The 17875-nt window shown below is 46.0% G+C and overlaps 7 non-coding genes across 7 annotated transcripts; all 7 read left to right on the top strand.

Moving 5' to 3' along the window:
• Positions 1-1879: 1879 nt before the first annotated feature.
• LOC130339058 (U2 spliceosomal RNA) lies at positions 1880-2070 on the top strand. The gene has a single exon (XR_008879498.1). It is a non-coding gene; the product is annotated as a U2 spliceosomal RNA (small nuclear RNA).
• A 2093-nt stretch (positions 2071-4163) lies between these two features.
• Positions 4164-4354, top strand: LOC130339046 (U2 spliceosomal RNA). Its single transcript, XR_008879487.1, has one exon. It is a non-coding gene; the product is annotated as a U2 spliceosomal RNA (small nuclear RNA).
• A 2089-nt stretch (positions 4355-6443) lies between these two features.
• Positions 6444-6634, top strand: LOC130339034 (U2 spliceosomal RNA). Its single transcript, XR_008879476.1, has one exon. It is a non-coding gene; the product is annotated as a U2 spliceosomal RNA (small nuclear RNA).
• Positions 6635-8716: 2082 nt separating this feature from the next.
• Positions 8717-8907, top strand: LOC130339123 (U2 spliceosomal RNA). The gene has a single exon (XR_008879543.1). It is a non-coding gene; the product is annotated as a U2 spliceosomal RNA (small nuclear RNA).
• Positions 8908-10996: 2089 nt separating this feature from the next.
• Positions 10997-11187, top strand: LOC130339057 (U2 spliceosomal RNA). Its single transcript, XR_008879497.1, has one exon. It is a non-coding gene; the product is annotated as a U2 spliceosomal RNA (small nuclear RNA).
• Positions 11188-13284: 2097 nt separating this feature from the next.
• Positions 13285-13475, top strand: LOC130339110 (U2 spliceosomal RNA). Its single transcript, XR_008879532.1, has one exon. It is a non-coding gene; the product is annotated as a U2 spliceosomal RNA (small nuclear RNA).
• A 2093-nt stretch (positions 13476-15568) lies between these two features.
• Positions 15569-15759, top strand: LOC130339098 (U2 spliceosomal RNA). Its single transcript, XR_008879521.1, has one exon. It is a non-coding gene; the product is annotated as a U2 spliceosomal RNA (small nuclear RNA).
• The last annotated feature ends 2116 nt before the right edge of the window (positions 15760-17875 follow it).

The raw sequence follows: 17875 nt of genomic DNA, 5'->3' as shown, positions 1-17875 counted from the left end.
CTTAATTGGATCATTTGAGTAGCCAGCACACCTGTGCAGGTAGGGCATGACATGATAGGCAGCTGCCTTGATAGCGGGTGGGTGCTGAATGTTCCTAATTGACAAAATAAGATTAATGCTTATGAAGAAATATAAAATCTCATCCCTTCCCCAATATCGCGCCACACCCCTACCCCTTAATTCCCTGGTTGAACTTGATGGACATATGTCTTTTTTCGACCGTACTAACTATGTAACTATGTAACATAACATGGGGGGGGGGGTCTCCTGGCTGTTCACACAGGTGTGTCATTGCTGTACATTGACCATGCATTGCTTCTGTGGTATTGCAAAGGCAAAGACAAATGCTTCCAGCCATCCATTGCACTAATGGATTGGTCATCAGCTGGCTGTCTATGTCCCGCATCAATATAGACCAAAGTACAGAGGGTTAGGCTATGCTATTGTGCACCTACCTGATGCATCAGAAGGTGCGAGGCCCTTGCTAAATTCTGTGCACAGACTTTGAGATCTATGCTTTAGACTGTATCTAAACCTGCTCCAACATGGACTGACATTCTGGCCTACTTTCAGCCGATGCGACTTGTCTGTCGCTGAACAGTCGCTTTTTATGTATTCAGCACCTATGTATAATGTTGTAAAAATGCTCTAGAAGCTAAAGTCGCAGAAATGTCGCACATATTTGGCCTGCAACTTTCTGTGCGACAAATTCAGACAGGAAAAATCAGTATAAATCCTTAGAAAATTATCCCCCAGTGTCTCCATCTGCTGGCGGTATTGAATAAGCATTGCTGCACTGATGGGGTATGCATTAGACGAAAAAAAAGAAGAAAAAGAAGAATAATACGCCCAGAAAAGAGGCGAAAAGGAGAAAAACGTAAAAAAATGTGAAAAAAAAGTAAGAGGAAGAGAAGGGAAAAAAAGGTGGAAATGGGTTTAAAAGTGATTTCGGCGGAGAAATATATATATATATATATATATATATATATATATATATATATATATACGCGCACACACACACATATATATAAACGTATTCTCCGTTGAGATATTGCAGCCGCTGCTGTGTCCAGGCCCAGGAGCCTTAGCACTGTGCTATGATGTCACTCAATACCACTGACATCACTAGGTGTAAACAACATCTCTCCTTTGCTGTGTATGTGACTATGGAGCTGTTTGGTGATGTCGTCTATTACGGCCTTCATAGAAGCAACAGGAGATTGTTGCATCCATCTAGAACCCTCAGAACTACAGTGCTATGATGTCACTCACTTCCACAGGCCTTGCAGAGTGTAAACAACAACAACCCAGCTTTGTTGTGTATGTAACCATAGGGATTTGTGATGTCACCTAGAACCTTCACAGCAGCGACAGCTTTATGAGGAGCATCAGCACTGCTCTGCCTGAGCAGAACCATCACCGCCATAGGTTGTCAAATAACCCGGATTTAACCCACACAGGTAAGTCCAATGGGGTGCAGGCATGTCCTCTATGCTTACAGCTTCCCGTGGGTGTTGGTTTGATACCGTTTGGGGACAGCCAAGGAGGCATCTGCAGGCAACAAAGGTAGGTGTGTGCTTGTGTGTGTGTTTCCTATGCAGATCCTAAGCCCAGTGTCACATGCAAGTAGGAGGAGTAAGAAGGGTTCCTGGCAAATCCGGGTTATGGATTGCATTTAAAAAGGCCCCGTGGGAGTGCAATGGGCCCCTGTCTTGCTGCTTAGCAATAATGGTATGGGTTTAGGTTCTGCTGTGTGTACTGGTGGTTGACTGCCCCCCAGCCCAGAGTGTGCATGGAAAATTGTCTGGCAGCCTCCCTGACAGCAAGCAGTGATAGTGCCCATGAAGGGGACCTTGTTGGGCCCGCCCCTTTCACGGTTATCGCTTCTCGGCCTTTTGGCTAAGATCAAGTGTAGTATCTGTTCTTATCAGTTTAATATCTGATACGTCCCCTATCTGGGGACCATATATTAAATGGATTTTTGAGAACGGGGGCTGATTTCGAAGCTTGCTTCCGTCGCCCTATGCATTGACCCGATATGGCAGTATCTTCGGGTACAGTGCACCACCCCCTTACAGGGTTAAAAAGAAAGATTCCTACTTTCATTGCTACCTGCTTGCTGGCTAGCCAGCTAGCCAGCCCTGTGGGCCTTGCTGCTGCTGCTTCTGCAGCCAAAAAACAAAAGGTGGTGCTGCTGCTGCTTCTGCTGCTTCTGCTTCTGCTTGTGTCTGGCCGCTGTTGGAGCGTCCAGGCACAGGACTTCTGCTGCTGCTGACTAAATGGCCTCCTTAATTGGATCATTTGAGTAGCCAGCACACCTGTGCAGGTAGGGCATGACATGATAGGCAGCTGCCTTGATAGCGGGTGGGTGCTGAATGTTCCTAATTGACAAAATAAGATTAATGCTTATGAAGAAATATAAAATCTCATCCCTTCCCCAATATCGCGCCACACCCCTACCCCTTAATTCCCTGGTTGAACTTGATGGACATATGTCTTTTTTCGACCGTACTAACTATGTAACTATGTAACATAACATGGGGGGGGGGTCTCCTGGCTGTTCACACAGGTGTGTCATTGCTGTACATTGACCATGCATTGCTTCTGTGGTATTGCAAAGGCAAAGACAAATGCTTCCAGCCATCCATTGCACTAATGGATTGGTCATCAGCTGGCTGTCTATGTCCCGCATCAATATAGACCAAAGTACAGAGGGTTAGGCTATGCTATTGTGCACCTACCTGATGCATCAGAAGGTGCGAGGCCCTTGCTAAATTCTGTGCACAGACTTTGAGATCTATGCTTTAGACTGTATCTAAACCTGCTCCAACATGGACTGACATTCTGGCCTACTTTCAGCCGATGCGACTTGTCTGTCGCTGAACAGTCGCTTTTTATGTATTCAGCACCTATGTATAATGTTGTAAAAATGCTCTAGAAGCTAAAGTCGCAGAAATGTCGCACATATTTGGCCTGCAACTTTCTGTGCGACAAATTCAGACAGGAAAAATCAGTATAAATCCTTAGAAAATTATCCCCCAGTGTCTCCATCTGCTGGCGGTATTGAATAAGCATTGCTGCACTGATGGGGTATGCATTAGACGAAAAAAAAGAAGAAAAAGAAGAATAATACGCCCAGAAAAGAGGCGAAAAGGAGAAAAACGTAAAAAAACGTGAAAAAAAAGTAAGAGGAAGAGAAGGGAAAAAAAGGTGGAAATGGGTTTAAAAGTGATTTCGGCGGAGAAATATATATATATATATATATATATATATATATATATATATATATACGCGCACACACACACATATATATAAACGTATTCTCCGTTGAGATATTGCAGCCGCTGCTGTGTCCAGGCCCAGGAGCCTTAGCACTGTGCTATGATGTCACTCAATACCACTGACATCACTAGGTGTAAACAACATCTCTCCTTTGCTGTGTATGTGACTATGGAGCTGTTTGGTGATGTCGTCTATTACGGCCTTCATAGAAGCAACAGGAGATTGTTGCATCCATCTAGAACCCTCAGAACTACAGTGCTATGATGTCACTCACTTCCACAGGCCTTGCAGAGTGTAAACAACAACAACCCAGCTTTGTTGTGTATGTAACCATAGGGATTTGTGATGTCACCTAGAACCTTCACAGCAGCGACAGCTTTATGAGGAGCATCAGCACTGCTCTGCCTGAGCAGAACCATCACCGCCATAGGTTGTCAAATAACCCGGATTTAACCCACACAGGTAAGTCCAATGGGGTGCAGGCATGTCCTCTATGCTTACAGCTTCCCGTGGGTGTTGGTTTGATACCGTTTGGGGACAGCCAAGGAGGCATCTGCAGGCAACAAAGGTAGGTGTGTGCTTGTGTGTGTGTTTCCTATGCAGATCCTAAGCCCAGTGTCACATGCAAGTAGGAGGAGTAAGAAGGGTTCCTGGCAAATCCGGGTTATGGATTGCATTTAAAAAGGCCCCGTGGGAGTGCAATGGGCCCCTGTCTTGCTGCTTAGCAATAATGGTATGGGTTTAGGTTCTGCTGTGTGTACTGGTGGTTGACTGCCCCCCAGCCCAGAGTGTGCATGGAAAATTGTCTGGCAGCCTCCCTGACAGCAAGCAGTGATAGTGCCCATGAAGGGGACCTTGTTGGGCCCGCCCCTTTCACGGTTATCGCTTCTCGGCCTTTTGGCTAAGATCAAGTGTAGTATCTGTTCTTATCAGTTTAATATCTGATACGTCCCCTATCTGGGGACCATATATTAAATGGATTTTTGAGAACGGGGGCTGATTTCGAAGCTTGCTTCCGTCGCCCTATGCATTGACCCGATATGGCAGTATCTTCGGGTACAGTGCACCACCCCCTTACAGGGTTAAAAAGAAAGATTCCTACTTTCATTGCTACCTGCTTGCTGGCTAGCCAGCTAGCCAGCCCTGTGGGCCTTGCTGCTGCTGCTTCTGCAGCCAAAAAACAAAAGGTGGTGCTGCTGCTGCTTCTGCTGCTTCTGCTTCTGCTTGTGTCTGGCCGCTGTTGGAGCGTCCAGGCACAGGACTTCTGCTGCTGCTGACTAAATGGCCTCCTTAATTGGATCATTTGAGTAGCCAGCACACCTGTGCAGGTAGGGCATGACATGATAGGCAGCTGCCTTGATAGCGGGTGGGTGCTGAATGTTCCTAATTGACAAAATAAGATTAATGCTTATGAAGAAATATAAAATCTCATCCCTTCCCCAATATCGCGCCACACCCCTACCCCTTAATTCCCTGGTTGAACTTGATGGACATATGTCTTTTTTCGACCGTACTAACTATGTAACTATGTAACATAACATGGGGGGGGGGTCTCCTGGCTGTTCACACAGGTGTGTCATTGCTGTACATTGACCATGCATTGCTTCTGTGGTATTGCAAAGGCAAAGACAAATGCTTCCAGCCATCCATTGCACTAATGGATTGGTCATCAGCTGGCTGTCTATGTCCCGCATCAATATAGACCAAAGTACAGAGGGTTAGGCTATGCTATTGTGCACCTACCTGATGCATCAGAAGGTGCGAGGCCCTTGCTAAATTCTGTGCACAGACTTTGAGATCTATGCTTTAGACTGTATCTAAACCTGCTCCAACATGGACTGACATTCTGGCCTACTTTCAGCCGATGCGACTTGTCTGTCGCTGAACAGTCGCTTTTTATGTATTCAGCACCTATGTATAATGTTGTAAAAATGCTCTAGAAGCTAAAGTCGCAGAAATGTCGCACATATTTGGCCTGCAACTTTCTGTGCGACAAATTCAGACAGGAAAAATCAGTATAAATCCTTAGAAAATTATCCCCCAGTGTCTCCATCTGCTGGCGGTATTGAATAAGCATTGCTGCACTGATGGGGTATGCATTAGACGAAAAAAAAGAAGAAAAAGAAGAATAATACGCCCAGAAAAGAGGCGAAAAGGAGAAAAACGTAAAAAAACGTGAAAAAAAAGTAAGAGGAAGAGAAGGGAAAAAAAGGTGGAAATGGGTTTAAAAGTGATTTCGGCGGAGAAATATATATATATATATATATATATATATATATATATATATACGCGCACACACACACATATATATAAACGTATTCTCCGTTGAGATATTGCAGCCGCTGCTGTGTCCAGGCCCAGGAGCCTTAGCACTGTGCTATGATGTCACTCAATACCACTGACATCACTAGGTGTAAACAACATCTCTCCTTTGCTGTGTATGTGACTATGGAGCTGTTTGGTGATGTCGTCTATTACGGCCTTCATAGAAGCAACAGGAGATTGTTGCATCCATCTAGAACCCTCAGAACTACAGTGCTATGATGTCACTCACTTCCACAGGCCTTGCAGAGTGTAAACAACAACAACCCAGCTTTGTTGTGTATGTAACCATAGGGATTTGTGATGTCACCTAGAACCTTCACAGCAGCGACAGCTTTATGAGGAGCATCAGCACTGCTCTGCCTGAGCAGAACCATCACCGCCATAGGTGGTCAAATAACCCGGATTTAACCCACACAGGTAAGTCCAATGGGGTGCAGGCATGTCCTCTATGCTTACAGCTTCCCGTGGGTGTTGGTTTGATACCGTTTGGGGACAGCCAAGGAGGCATCTGCAGGCAACAAAGGTAGGTGTGTGCTTGTGTGTGTGTTTCCTATGCAGATCCTAAGCCCAGTGTCACATGCAAGTAGGAGGAGTAAGAAGGGTTCCTGGCAAATCCGGGTTATGGATTGCATTTAAAAAGGCCCCGTGGGAGTGCAATGGGCCCCTGTCTTGCTGCTTAGCAATAATGGTATGGGTTTAGGTTCTGCTGTGTGTACTGGTGGTTGACTGCCCCCCAGCCCAGAGTGTGCATGGAAAATTGTCTGGCAGCCTCCCTGACAGCAAGCAGTGATAGTGCCCATGAAGGGGACCTTGTTGGGCCCGCCCCTTTCACGGTTATCGCTTCTCGGCCTTTTGGCTAAGATCAAGTGTAGTATCTGTTCTTATCAGTTTAATATCTGATACGTCCCCTATCTGGGGACCATATATTAAATGGATTTTTGAGAACGGGGGCTGATTTCGAAGCTTGCTTCCGTCGCCCTATGCATTGACCCGATATGGCAGTATCTTCGGGTACAGTGCACCACCCCCTTACAGGGTTAAAAAGAAAGATTCCTACTTTCATTGCTACCTGCTTGCTGGCTAGCCAGCTAGCCAGCCCTGTGGGCCTTGCTGCTGCTGCTTCTGCAGCCAAAAAACAAAAGGTGGTGCTGCTGCTGCTTCTGCTGCTTCTGCTTCTGCTTGTGTCTGGCCGCTGTTGGAGCGTCCAGGCACAGGACTTCTGCTGCTGCTGACTAAATGGCCTCCTTAATTGGATCATTTGAGTAGCCAGCACACCTGTGCAGGTAGGGCATGACATGATAGGCAGCTGCCTTGATAGCGGGTGGGTGCTGAATGTTCCTAATTGACAAAATAAGATTAATGCTTATGAAGAAATATAAAATCTCATCCCTTCCCCAATATCGCGCCACACCCCTACCCCTTAATTCCCTGGTTGAACTTGATGGACATATGTCTTTTTTCGACCGTACTAACTATGTAACTATGTAACATAACATGGGGGGGGGGGTCTCCTGGCTGTTCACACAGGTGTGTCATTGCTGTACATTGACCATGCATTGCTTCTGTGGTATTGCAAAGGCAAAGACAAATGCTTCCAGCCATCCATTGCACTAATGGATTGGTCATCAGCTGGCTGTCTATGTCCCGCATCAATATAGACCAAAGTACAGAGGGTTAGGCTATGCTATTGTGCACCTACCTGATGCATCAGAAGGTGCGAGGCCCTTGCTAAATTCTGTGCACAGACTTTGAGATCTATGCTTTAGACTGTATCTAAACCTGCTCCAACATGGACTGACATTCTGGCCTACTTTCAGCCGATGCGACTTGTCTGTCGCTGAACAGTCGCTTTTTATGTATTCAGCACCTATGTATAATGTTGTAAAAATGCTCTAGAAGCTAAAGTCGCAGAAATGTCGCACATATTTGGCCTGCAACTTTCTGTGCGACAAATTCAGACAGGAAAAATCAGTATAAATCCTTAGAAAATTATCCCCCAGTGTCTCCATCTGCTGGCGGTATTGAATAAGCATTGCTGCACTGATGGGGTATGCATTAGACGAAAAAAAAGAAGAAAAAGAAGAATAATACGCCCAGAAAAGAGGCGAAAAGGAGAAAAACGTAAAAAAACGTGAAAAAAAAGTAAGAGGAAGAGAAGGGAAAAAAAGGTGGAAATGGGTTTAAAAGTGATTTCGGCGGAGAAATATATATATATATATATATATATATATATATACGCGCACACACACACATATATATAAACGTATTCTCCGTTGAGATATTGCAGCCGCTGCTGTGTCCAGGCCCAGGAGCCTTAGCACTGTGCTATGATGTCACTCAATACCACTGACATCACTAGGTGTAAACAACATCTCTCCTTTGCTGTGTATGTGACTATGGAGCTGTTTGGTGATGTCGTCTATTACGGCCTTCATAGAAGCAACAGGAGATTGTTGCATCCATCTAGAACCCTCAGAACTACAGTGCTATGATGTCACTCACTTCCACAGGCCTTGCAGAGTGTAAACAACAACAACCCAGCTTTGTTGTGTATGTAACCATAGGGATTTGTGATGTCACCTAGAACCTTCACAGCAGCGACAGCTTTATGAGGAGCATCAGCACTGCTCTGCCTGAGCAGAACCATCACCGCCATAGGTTGTCAAATAACCCGGATTTAACCCACACAGGTAAGTCCAATGGGGTGCAGGCATGTCCTCTATGCTTACAGCTTCCCGTGGGTGTTGGTTTGATACCGTTTGGGGACAGCCAAGGAGGCATCTGCAGGCAACAAAGGTAGGTGTGTGCTTGTGTGTGTGTTTCCTATGCAGATCCTAAGCCCAGTGTCACATGCAAGTAGGAGGAGTAAGAAGGGTTCCTGGCAAATCCGGGTTATGGATTGCATTTAAAAAGGCCCCGTGGGAGTGCAATGGGCCCCTGTCTTGCTGCTTAGCAATAATGGTATGGGTTTAGGTTCTGCTGTGTGTACTGGTGGTTGACTGCCCCCCAGCCCAGAGTGTGCATGGAAAATTGTCTGGCAGCCTCCCTGACAGCAAGCAGTGATAGTGCCCATGAAGGGGACCTTGTTGGGCCCGCCCCTTTCACGGTTATCGCTTCTCGGCCTTTTGGCTAAGATCAAGTGTAGTATCTGTTCTTATCAGTTTAATATCTGATACGTCCCCTATCTGGGGACCATATATTAAATGGATTTTTGAGAACGGGGGCTGATTTCGAAGCTTGCTTCCGTCGCCCTATGCATTGACCCGATATGGCAGTATCTTCGGGTACAGTGCACCACCCCCTTACAGGGTTAAAAAGAAAGATTCCTACTTTCATTGCTACCTGCTTGCTGGCTAGCCAGCTAGCCAGCCCTGTGGGCCTTGCTGCTGCTGCTTCTGCAGCCAAAAAACAAAAGGTGGTGCTGCTGCTGCTTCTGCTGCTTCTGCTTCTGCTTGTGTCTGGCCGCTGTTGGAGCGTCCAGGCACAGGACTTCTGCTGCTGCTGACTAAATGGCCTCCTTAATTGGATCATTTGAGTAGCCAGCACACCTGTGCAGGTAGGGCATGACATGATAGGCAGCTGCCTTGATAGCGGGTGGGTGCTGAATGTTCCTAATTGACAAAATAAGATTAATGCTTATGAAGAAATATAAAATCTCATCCCTTCCCCAATATCGCGCCACACCCCTACCCCTTAATTCCCTGGTTGAACTTGATGGACATATGTCTTTTTTCGACCGTACTAACTATGTAACTATGTAACATAACATGGGGGGGGGGGTCTCCTGGCTGTTCACACAGGTGTGTCATTGCTGTACATTGACCATGCATTGCTTCTGTGGTATTGCAAAGGCAAAGACAAATGCTTCCAGCCATCCATTGCACTAATGGATTGGTCATCAGCTGGCTGTCTATGTCCCGCATCAATATAGACCAAAGTACAGAGGGTTAGGCTATGCTATTGTGCACCTACCTGATGCATCAGAAGGTGCGAGGCCCTTGCTAAATTCTGTGCACAGACTTTGAGATCTATGCTTTAGACTGTATCTAAACCTGCTCCAACATGGACTGACATTCTGGCCTACTTTCAGCCGATGCGACTTGTCTGTCGCTGAACAGTCGCTTTTTATGTATTCAGCACCTATGTATAATGTTGTAAAAATGCTCTAGAAGCTAAAGTCGCAGAAATGTCGCACATATTTGGGCCTGCAACTTTCTGTGCGACAAATTCAGACAGGAAAAATCAGTATAAATCCTTAGAAAATTATCCCCCAGTGTCTCCATCTGCTGGCGGTATTGAATAAGCATTGCTGCACTGATGGGGTATGCATTAGACGAAAAAAAAGAAGAAAAAGAAGAATAATACGCCCAGAAAAGAGGCGAAAAGGAGAAAAACGTAAAAAAACGTGAAAAAAAAGTAAGAGGAAGAGAAGGGAAAAAAAGGTGGAAATGGGTTTAAAAGTGATTTCGGCGGAGAAATATATATATATATATATATATATATATATATATATATACGCGCACACACACACATATATATAAACGTATTCTCCGTTGAGATATTGCAGCCGCTGCTGTGTCCAGGCCCAGGAGCCTTAGCACTGTGCTATGATGTCACTCAATACCACTGACATCACTAGGTGTAAACAACATCTCTCCTTTGCTGTGTATGTGACTATGGAGCTGTTTGGTGATGTCGTCTATTACGGCCTTCATAGAAGCAACAGGAGATTGTTGCATCCATCTAGAACCCTCAGAACTACAGTGCTATGATGTCACTCACTTCCACAGGCCTTGCAGAGTGTAAACAACAACAACCCAGCTTTGTTGTGTATGTAACCATAGGGATTTGTGATGTCACCTAGAACCTTCACAGCAGCGACAGCTTTATGAGGAGCATCAGCACTGCTCTGCCTGAGCAGAACCATCACCGCCATAGGTTGTCAAATAACCCGGATTTAACCCACACAGGTAAGTCCAATGGGGTGCAGGCATGTCCTCTATGCTTACAGCTTCCCGTGGGTGTTGGTTTGATACCGTTTGGGGACAGCCAAGGAGGCATCTGCAGGCAACAAAGGTAGGTGTGTGCTTGTGTGTGTGTTTCCTATGCAGATCCTAAGCCCAGTGTCACATGCAAGTAGGAGGAGTAAGAAGGGTTCCTGGCAAATCCGGGTTATGGATTGCATTTAAAAAGGCCCCGTGGGAGTGCAATGGGCCCCTGTCTTGCTGCTTAGCAATAATGGTATGGGTTTAGGTTCTGCTGTGTGTACTGGTGGTTGACTGCCCCCCAGCCCAGAGTGTGCATGGAAAATTGTCTGGCAGCCTCCCTGACAGCAAGCAGTGATAGTGCCCATGAAGGGGACCTTGTTGGGCCCGCCCCTTTCACGGTTATCGCTTCTCGGCCTTTTGGCTAAGATCAAGTGTAGTATCTGTTCTTATCAGTTTAATATCTGATACGTCCCCTATCTGGGGACCATATATTAAATGGATTTTTGAGAACGGGGGCCGATTTCGAAGCTTGCTTCCGTCGCCCTATGCATTGACCCGATATGGCAGTATCTTCGGGTACAGTGCACCACCCCCTTACAGGGTTAAAAAGAAAGATTCCTACTTTCATTGCTACCTGCTTGCTTGCTGGCTAGCCAGCTAGCCAGCCCTGTGGGCCTTGCTGCTGCTGCTTCTGCAGCCAAAAAACAAAAGGTGGTGCTGCTGCTGCTTCTGCTGCTTCTGCTTCTGCTTGTGTCTGGCCGCTGTTGGAGCGTCCAGGCACAGGACTTCTGCTGCTGCTGACTAAATGGCCTCCTTAATTGGATCATTTGAGTAGCCAGCACACCTGTGCAGGTAGGGCATGACATGATAGGCAGCTGCCTTGATAGCGGGTGGGTGCTGAATGTTCCTAATTGACAAAATAAGATTAATGCTTATGAAGAAATATAAAATCTCATCCCTTCCCCAATATCGCGCCACACCCCTACCCCTTAATTCCCTGGTTGAACTTGATGGACATATGTCTTTTTTCGACCGTACTAACTATGTAACTATGTAACATAACATGGGGGGGGGGGGTCTCCTGGCTGTTCACACAGGTGTGTCATTGCTGTACATTGACCATGCATTGCTTCTGTGGTATTGCAAAGGCAAAGACAAATGCTTCCAGCCATCCATTGCACTAATGGATTGGTCATCAGCTGGCTGTCTATGTCCCGCATCAATATAGACCAAAGTACAGAGGGTTAGGCTATGCTATTGTGCACCTACCTGATGCATCAGAAGGTGCGAGGGCCCTTGCTAAATTCTGTGCACAGACTTTGAGATCTATGCTTTAGACTGTATCTAAACCTGCTCCAACATGGACTGACATTCTGGCCTACTTTCAGCCGATGCGACTTGTCTGTCGCTGAACAGTCGCTTTTTATGTATTCAGCACCTATGTATAATGTTGTAAAAATGCTCTAGAAGCTAAAGTCGCAGAAATGTCGCACATATTTGGCCTGCAACTTTCTGTGCGACAAATTCAGACAGGAAAAATCAGTATAAATCCTTAGAAAATTATCCCCCAGTGTCTCCATCTGCTGGCGGTATTGAATAAGCATTGCTGCACTGATGGGGTATGCATTAGACGAAAAAAAAGAAGAAAAAGAAGAATAATACGCCCAGAAAAGAGGCGAAAAGGAGAAAAACGTAAAAAAACGTGAAAAAAAAAGTAAGAGGAAGAGAAGGGAAAAAAAGGTGGAAATGGGTTTAAAAGTGATTTCGGCGGAGAAATATATATATATATATATATATATATATATATATATATATACGCGCACACACACACATATATATAAACGTATTCTCCGTTGAGATATTGCAGCCGCTGCTGTGTCCAGGCCCAGGAGCCTTAGCACTGTGCTATGATGTCACTCAATACCACTGACATCACTAGGTGTAAACAACATCTCTCCTTTGCTGTGTATGTGACTATGGAGCTGTTTGGTGATGTCGTCTATTACGGCCTTCATAGAAGCAACAGGAGATTGTTGCATCCATCTAGAACCCTCAGAACTACAGTGCTATGATGTCACTCACTTCCACAGGCCTTGCAGAGTGTAAACAACAACAACCCAGCTTTGTTGTGTATGTAACCATAGGGATTTGTGATGTCACCTAGAACCTTCACAGCAGCGACAGCTTTATGAGGAGCATCAGCACTGCTCTGCCTGAGCAGAACCATCACCGCCATAGGTTGTCAAATAACCCGGATTTAACCCACACAGGTAAGTCCAATGGGGTGCAGGCATGTCCTCTATGCTTACAGCTTCCCGTGGGTGTTGGTTTGATACCGTTTGGGGACAGCCAAGGAGGCATCTGCAGGCAACAAAGGTAGGTGTGTGCTTGTGTGTGTGTTTCCTATGCAGATCCTAAGCCCAGTGTCACATGCAAGTAGGAGGAGTAAGAAGGGTTCCTGGCAAATCCGGGTTATGGATTGCATTTAAAAAGGCCCCGTGGGAGTGCAATGGGCCCCTGTCTTGCTGCTTAGCAATAATGGTATGGGTTTAGGTTCTGCTGTGTGTACTGGTGGTTGACTGCCCCCCAGCCCAGAGTGTGCATGGAAAATTGTCTGGCAGCCTCCCTGACAGCAAGCAGTGATAGTGCCCATGAAGGGGACCTTGTTGGGCCCGCCCCTTTCACGGTTATCGCTTCTCGGCCTTTTGGCTAAGATCAAGTGTAGTATCTGTTCTTATCAGTTTAATATCTGATACGTCCCCTATCTGGGGACCATATATTAAATGGATTTTTGAGAACGGGGGCTGATTTCGAAGCTTGCTTCCGTCGCCCTATGCATTGACCCGATATGGCAGTATCTTCGGGTACAGTGCACCACCCCCTTACAGGGTTAAAAAGAAAGATTCCTACTTTCATTGCTACCTGCTTGCTGGCTAGCCAGCTAGCCAGCCCTGTGGGCCTTGCTGCTGCTGCTTCTGCAGCCAAAAAACAAAAGGTGGTGCTGCTGCTGCTTCTGCTGCTTCTGCTTCTGCTTGTGTCTGGCCGCTGTTGGAGCGTCCAGGCACAGGACTTCTGCTGCTGCTGACTAAATGGCCTCCTTAATTGGATCATTTGAGTAGCCAGCACACCTGTGCAGGTAGGGCATGACATGATAGGCAGCTGCCTTGATAGCGGGTGGGTGCTGAATGTTCCTAATTGACAAAATAAGATTAATGCTTATGAAGAAATATAAAATCTCATCCCTTCCCCAATATCGCGCCACACCCCTACCCCTTAATTCCCTGGTTGAACTTGATGGACATATGTCTTTTTTCGACCGTACTAACTATGTAACTATGTAACATAACATGGGGGGGGGGGTCTCCTGGCTGTTCACACAGGTGTGTCATTGCTGTACATTGACCATGCATTGCTTCTGTGGTATTGCAAAGGCAAAGACAAATGCTTCCAGCCATCCATTGCACTAATGGATTGGTCATCAGCTGGCTGTCTATGTCCCGCATCAATATAGACCAAAGTACAGAGGGTTAGGCTATGCTATTGTGCACCTACCTGATGCATCAGAAGGTGCGAGGCCCTTGCTAAATTCTGTGCACAGACTTTGAGATCTATGCCTTAGACTGTATCTAAACCTGCTCCAACATGGACTGACATTCTGGCCTACTTTCAGCCGATGCGACTTGTCTGTCGCTGAACAGTCGCTTTTTATGTATTCAGCACCTATGTATAATGTTGTAAAAATGCTCTAGAAGCTAAAGTCGCAGAAATGTCGCACATATTTGGCCTGCAACTTTCTGTGCGACAAATTCAGACAGGAAAAATCAGTATAAATCCTTAGAAAATTATCCCCCAGTGTCTCCATCTGCTGGCGGTATTGAATAAGCATTGCTGCACTGATGGGGTATGCATTAGACGAAAAAAAAGAAGAAAAAGAAGAATAATACGCCCAGAAAAGAGGCGAAAAGGAGAAAAACGTAAAAAAAACGTGAAAAAAAAGTAAGAGGAAGAGAAGGGAAAAAAAGGTGGAAATGGGTTTAAAAGTGATTTCGGCGGAGAAATATATATATATATATATATATATATATATATATATATATATACGCGCACACACACACATATATATAAACGTATTCTCCGTTGAGATATTGCAGCCGCTGCTGTGTCCAGGCCCAGGAGCCTTAGCACTGTGCTATGATGTCACTCAATACCACTGACATCACTAGGTGTAAACAACATCTCTCCTTTGCTGTGTATGTGACTATGGAGCTGTTTGGTGATGTCGTCTATTACGGCCTTCATAGAAGCAACAGGAGATTGTTGCATCCATCTAGAACCCTCAGAACTACAGTGCTATGATGTCACTCACTTCCACAGGCCTTGCAGAGTGTAAACAACAACAACCCAGCTTTGTTGTGTATGTAACCATAGGGATTTGTGATGTCACCTAGAACCTTCACAGCAGCGACAGCTTTATGAGGAGCATCAGCACTGCTCTGCCTGAGCAGAACCATCACCGCCATAGGTTGTCAAATAACCCGGATTTAACCCACACAGGTAAGTCCAATGGGGTGCAGGCATGTCCTCTATGCTTACAGCTTCCCGTGGGTGTTGGTTTGATACCGTTTGGGGACAGCCAAGGAGGCATCTGCAGGCAACAAAGGTAGGTGTGTGCTTGTGTGTGTGTTTCCTATGCAGATCCTAAGCCCAGTGTCACATGCAAGTAGGAGGAGTAAGAAGGGTTCCTGGCAAATCCGGGTTATGGATTGCATTTAAAAAGGCCCCGTGGGAGTGCAATGGGCCCCTGTCTTGCTGCTTAGCAATAATGGTATGGGTTTAGGTTCTGCTGTGTGTACTGGTGGTTGACTGCCCCCCAGCCCAGAGTGTGCATGGAAAATTGTCTGGCAGCCTCCCTGACAGCAAGCAGTGATAGTGCCCATGAAGGGGACCTTGTTGGGCCCGCCCCTTTCACGGTTATCGCTTCTCGGCCTTTTGGCTAAGATCAAGTGTAGTATCTGTTCTTATCAGTTTAATATCTGATACGTCCCCTATCTGGGGACCATATATTAAATGGATTTTTGAGAACGGGGGCTGATTTCGAAGCTTGCTTCCGTCGCCCTATGCATTGACCCGATATGGCAGTATCTTCGGGTACAGTGCACCACCCCCTTACAGGGTTAAAAAGAAAGATTCCTACTTTCATTGCTACCTGCTTGCTGGCTAGCCAGCTAGCCAGCCCTGTGGGCCTTGCTGCTGCTGCTTCTGCAGCCAAAAAACAAAAGGTGGTGCTGCTGCTGCTTCTGCTGCTTCTGCTTCTGCTTGTGTCTGGCCGCTGTTGGAGCGTCCAGGCACAGGACTTCTGCTGCTGCTGACTAAATGGCCTCCTTAATTGGATCATTTGAGTAGCCAGCACACCTGTGCAGGTAGGGCATGACATGATAGGCAGCTGCCTTGATAGCGGGTGGGTGCTGAATGTTCCTAATTGACAAAATAAGATTAATGCTTATGAAGAAATATAAAATCTCATCCCTTCCCCAATATCGCGCCACACCCCTACCCCTTAATTCCCTGGTTGAACTTGATGGACATATGTCTTTTTTCGACCGTACTAACTATGTAACTATGTAACATAACATGGGGGGGGGGGGGGGGTCTCCTGGCTGTTCACACAGGTGTGTCATTGCTGTACATTGACCATGCATTGCTTCTGTGGTATTGCAAAGGCAAAGACAAATGCTTCCAGCCATCCATTGCACTAATGGATTGGTCATCAGCTGGCTGTCTATGTCCCGCATCAATATAGACCAAAGTACAGAGGGTTAGGCTATGCTATTGTGCACCTACCTGATGCATCAGAAGGTGCGAGGCCCTTGCTAAATTCTGTGCACAGACTTTGAGATCTATGCTTTAGACTGTATCTAAACCTGCTCCAACATGGACTGACATTCTGGCCTACTTTCAGCCGATGCGACTTGTCTGTCGCTGAACAGTCGCTTTTTATGTATTCAGCACCTATGTATAATGTTGTAAAAATGCTCTAGAAGCTAAAGTCGCAGAAATGTCGCACATATTTGGCCTGCAACTTTCTGTGCGACAAATTCAGACAGGAAAAATCAGTATAAATCCTTAGAAAATTATCCCCCAGTGTCTCCATCTGCTGGCGGTATTGAATAAGCATTGCTGCACTGATGGGGTATGCATTAGACGAAAAAAAAGAAGAAAAAGAAGAATAATACGCCCAGAAAAGAGGCGAAAAGGAGAAAAACGTAAAAAAACGTGAAAAAAAAGTAAGAGGAAGAGAAGGGAAAAAAAGGTGGAAATGGGTTTAAAAGTGATTTCGGCGGAGAAATATATATATATATATATATATATATATATATATATATATACGCGCACACACACACATATATATAAACGTATTCTCCGTTGAGATATTGCAGCCGCTGCTGTGTCCAGGCCCAGGAGCCTTAGCACTGTGCTATGATGTCACTCAATACCACTGACATCACTAGGTGTAAACAACATCTCTCCTTTGCTGTGTATGTGACTATGGAGCTGTTTGGTGATGTCGTCTATTACGGCCTTCATAGAAGCAACAGGAGATTGTTGCATCCATCTAGAACCCTCAGAACTACAGTGCTATGATGTCACTCACTTCCACAGGCCTTGCAGAGTGTAAACAACAACAACCCAGCTTTGTTGTGTATGTAACCATAGGGATTTGTGATGTCACCTAGAACCTTCACAGCAGCGACAGCTTTATGAGGAGCATCAGCACTGCTCTGCCTGAGCAGAACCATCACCGCCATAGGTTGTCAAATAACCCGGATTTAACCCACACAGGTAAGTCCAATGGGGTGCAGGCATGTCCTCTATGCTTACAGCTTCCCGTGGGTGTTGGTTTGATACCGTTTGGGGACAGCCAAGGAGGCATCTGCAGGCAACAAAGGTAGGTGTGTGCTTGTGTGTGTGTTTCCTATGCAGATCCTAAGCCCAGTGTCACATGCAAGTAGGAGGAGTAAGAAGGGTTCCTGGCAAATCCGGGTTATGGATTGCATTTAAAAAGGCCCCGTGGGAGTGCAATGGGCCCCTGTCTTGCTGCTTAGCAATAATGGTATGGGTTTAGGTTCTGCTGTGTGTACTGGTGGTTGACTGCCCCCCAGCCCAGAGTGTGCATGGAAAATTGTCTGGCAGCCTCCCTGACAGCAAGCAGTGATAGTGCCCATGAAGGGGACCTTGTTGGGCCCGCCCCTTTCACGGTTATCGCTTCTCGGCCTTTTGGC

This window comes from Hyla sarda, unplaced genomic scaffold (assembly GCF_029499605.1).
Source record: "Hyla sarda isolate aHylSar1 unplaced genomic scaffold, aHylSar1.hap1 scaffold_535, whole genome shotgun sequence".
Classification (NCBI taxonomy): Eukaryota; Metazoa; Chordata; class Amphibia; order Anura; family Hylidae; genus Hyla; species Hyla sarda.
The sequence above is the reverse complement of the archived record's forward strand: the minus strand, read 5'-3'. Positions and strand labels throughout refer to the sequence as shown.